Genomic DNA, 4,447 nt, shown 5'->3' with positions numbered 1-4,447 from the left:
GTATTTAATTACCTAATCATCTCGGACCTACAGAATTTATATTCACTGTCCAGATTTTACCTCAGGTTAACCAACCTTGTTACAACGCTGATTATTAAATAGAGTATTTCCAAGTCCCTGTTGATAATTCACTTCCCACTATATTTGATTTCTTTCTCAAGCAAACCAAAGCAAGTGTTGTCTATCATTTTCAACCAACAAACTTTAATTAAAAACTCAGAATTATCAAGAAATCCTACCACCTTTTGAATCTTGAAAACTAAGCAACTTATCAAGACCTAACCCTAGATCCCATAATTCAGGTTAATGGAATTTAGCCACTTATAATTCTAAAATTGAAAAAACAAGTTGTATTTATGCTTTGAAAGTTAAACTTACCACAAGAAGAATAATAACTATTGAATCACAGATTATATCACAGAGGAAAATCTCAAAATAATAATAATAATCCCTTCACAGTATTTGCTTTTTCAAGACAAAGTAGAGAGAGAAAAATATCAAAGTATTCTCCAAAACTTAATGTGTCGAACTCTATGTGTCAAATCTTTCTAAAATATCCTAAAACAAAGCTTTAAATAGTTAACTCTAAATAAGGAAACAAATTAATAAAAATTAGAAAGCCCTCGGATTAGCTGACGATATTTGTGAAAGCCTATCAGGAGAATGACGACTTATCACAAATGTCATCGGCTTTTTCTTCAATTTTGGCTCTTCTTTCTTAAGGCTAATGACAAACTTGACAACTTATCAGCTCTGTGATGGCTTATCACAAAATGTTGTCAAGGCTTTGCTTTAGTTTTCCTTGGCTGCCTTACACGACGACATTCTTTGACAACTTATCAAAAGCTTGATGACTTATCACAAAATATTTTCACAGCTTCCACTTTAGGCCAATTCTATGTCTACTACTGACGACCAACTTGATAGCTTATCACAGGGTTGACGACTTATCACAAATATCGTCAGCCACACTTGTCTTCAGATTTCAACTTCTTTGCTTCCATTCCTATTGGTTCTCTATCATATCAGCTTAAACTACAAAATCAAATATTATCCAATCAAAAACGACAAAAGTTTCTTAAGAATTCACAATTACTCTTCATTAAAAGCCTTAAATGTGTTAGCATTAGCTCACACATCAGTATGCTTGCTGAAAAAGTCTCTTTATGGCTTATAACAGTCGCCCAGGCAGTGGTATAAGAGGTTTGACTATTTTATAACCTCTTATATATTTTAGAGGAGCAGTTATGATAGTTGTGTCTACTTCAAGGAGGTAAGTGATGGTTTATTCATATATCTTCTCTTGTATGTTGATTGCAGCAAAGGATATGTGAGAGATAATAAAAGTCAAAGCCCAGCTCAGTAAGGATTTTGAGATGAAGGACCTAGGAGCAGCAAAGAAGATTCTTGGCATGGAAATTATAAGGGATAGAGAGAAGAGTAAGTTATACTTGAGTCAGAAAAGGTATATTGAGAAAATTCTTCACAGGTTCAATATGCAAAATGCCAAACCTATAAGTACTCTATTGGCAACTCCAAATACAGATGATGAGCGTCACTATATGTCTATAGTTCCATATTCTAGTGCCGCCAGTTCTCTTATGTATGTGATAGTGTGTTCCGACTAGATTTATCTTATTCCATTAGTGCAGTTAGCAGATACATGGAAAATCTTGGCAAAGAACATTGGAAAGCAGTTCAGTGGATTTTCAGATACTTGTATGGATCAACTGATGTTTGTTTACAGTTTGGGTGAAATAGAGATGGAGTAATCGGGTATGTGGATTCTGATTTTGCAAGAGATTATGATAAAAGGAGGTCCCTTATAGGCTATGTTTTCACGATTGGTGGTTATGCTATTAGTTGGAGAGCTACCTTACAGACTACGGTTGCTTTGTTAACTACTGAGGTAAAGTATATGGCTATTATAGAGGCTTTCAAGGAAGCAATTTAGTTGAAAGGTTTATTTGGTGAACTTAACAAAAACTTACATATTACTACAATTTTTTGTGACAGTTAGAGTGTTATCTTCCTTACGAAGGTCAGATGTTTCACGAGAGGACAAAGTACATCAATGTTAGGTATCATTTTGTGTGAGAAATTATTGCTCGTGGTGATATTGTGGTAAGAAAGATTAGCACTCATAATAATCCTACTGATATGATGACCAAGACACTACCAAGTGCCAAGTTTGAGAATTACTTGAACTTGGTTAGTGTTAGCTATTAAGACGTGCCCTTAGGGGCTTTTATGGAAGAGGTGGAGAGTTTGTCTTGAAATGAATTTGAGTTTTGAATTAGAATTCATGTCAAGGTGGAGATTGTTAGAGTTGTGACCCGAATTTTGTAGATTTGGCCCAGAAAGTTTCGCGGTGCGACCCATGTTGATGATTTTCAATAGGATCTGTGGTCATAGCATAGGGATTGGGCCGATAGGCCCGATATGGACCTTTATGTTTTTGGTCCTAGGACTTATTTGTATGCACATATTATATAAGTGAATTTAGTGGGTTGTTTTGGGTATTCAGAAAATTCAGCCTTCTCCACATCGTACTCTCTCTCTATTATAGTAAAACCTCCTTTGCCTCTTCCCATGGTTTTTTTTGTAAGGGTTTCCATATAAATCTGTGTGTTGTTCTTGTTTTCTTTTACTTGTCGCTTGCTTACTCTGTCTGAATTATAACAAATTCAAATTCGTGGAAAAATATCGTGATAAATACATACTTTCATCAAAATGGGTTCTTGAATGCATGATCTTCAAATGATTTCCAAAATCCATCGCATATACATAAATATATATCTTTAAAGCTTGTTAAAACGATAAACTTCCCATACCTTGAAATCAAAGAGAATGTAGAGAGATTGACCCCTGGAGATTAAAATCCTCAAACCCTAGGTAGTTTCTTCTCTCTTGCTTATGGAAGGATATTTAGGGATTTATAGAGGTGAAATTACATTCTAAGACCTTATATTTATCCATAAAGAGTTGGGAAACGGTTTAGGATTGTGAAAAGACCTTAATACTTTTAAAATAAATCAGAATAAAACACTTTTTAATGCATAGAAGAGGGTTTGTTGTGCGGACCCATTGCGAACTTGAGGGTTTGCAGCGCGAACCCAATGTGGACCTGAGACAATGTCTCACTAAAATAGTTATAACTTTTGATTCAGAAATTGGATTGATGAACGATTAGTTGGGATGGAAAGAAGACTCGAAGGTCTTTAATTTGATATATAATGGGAATTATAACTCCTTATATTCTAGGAGTAATGGTCGTTGGAAGTTGACCTAAGAAAAATCGTATACTAGAATTCAATAGATAGGAAAGTGCTCAAATTAACTTTGGGCTAGGAGATATTTAAGACTTCAATCCATCTTCGAAGATAATCTCACCCCAAAGAGTAATTATTCACACTTATTTCTTACTAGAAACCATTGATTTTGGGGCTATATACGTAGGAAAGATGATTCAAACTCTAGCAAAAAAATATGGGGTACTACACAAACAGAAGGTCTAAATGAGATATAAAAGTTTTAAAGTCACATCAATCATGCTACCAACCTATAATCGACATTCTAGATCTGCTGGTGCATTCCATTTTGTCATCCTATACATAGATCAATAAATGTTGATCGAAATTAACTATAAGGCTTTTCAAGCCACTAAAAATCATGATATCACATAAATCATGCCAAAATACATTAGGAATCATGCCAATTTTCATACCCCAGAAATACCACAAAGTAACCCTGAGAAGAGTAAAATGGTCAAATTATATAGGAATAATTATTTGACATAAATCATCAAAAGTTAAGTCATTACAGTGCAGTAGTTGGATATTGTTGAGCAGATAAAAATAGAAACTAGACCAAGAATCAAATACCTTTAGAATTTAAAAAGAGCATATAAGAGTTGAAGATGAAGGCAACAATTATGCACATAGTTGTGATTATAGAATTTTGTTTGCTTCTTTAGGGCTTGAGAATATGCACATTAGAGTGCAATCAGCAGGTGCTTTTATTTTGTATCTCTACTTGATTTTTGGTTAATGGCATTCACAATGTTATCAAAAACTTGGACTATTTCTCTATTTGTGTGTGGCATCCTTGCCTAGGGGTCATTCTATCATTTCAATTTTATCGAATATCCCCAAGGGACAAGAACAAGTACAGTGACCTAAAATAACCAATTTTTTTAAAACTTAATTATATTTATAAGATAGTTTAGCTTTTGAAAAATAAATTTTCTTAAAGATTTTATCTTATCAATATTGCTCACTTCCACTAATTAAGAGAAACGTTGTAATTATTCATATATAATTCAACACTTTTGAGTTGGTCATTTTACTATCATAAAGGTGTTCTGCATTTATTTTCTTATACGAAAATAATTTTTTTTTTGGTAAATTAGTTTAGCTTAATAAATAATAATGGGATATATAAATGA

General features: G+C 33.4%; 1 pseudogene; it reads right to left on the bottom strand.

The window, feature by feature from the left end:
- Positions 1–4,069: 4,069 nt before the first annotated feature.
- LOC124898385 lies at positions 4,070–4,159 on the bottom strand (annotated as a pseudogene).
- Between the last annotated feature and the right edge of the window lie 288 nt (positions 4,160–4,447).

The sequence above is a fragment of the Capsicum annuum genome, chromosome 4 (assembly GCF_002878395.1).
Source record: "Capsicum annuum cultivar UCD-10X-F1 chromosome 4, UCD10Xv1.1, whole genome shotgun sequence".
Taxonomy (NCBI): Eukaryota; Viridiplantae; Streptophyta; class Magnoliopsida; order Solanales; family Solanaceae; genus Capsicum; species Capsicum annuum.
The sequence above is the reverse complement of the archived record's forward strand: the minus strand, read 5'-3'. Positions and strand labels throughout refer to the sequence as shown.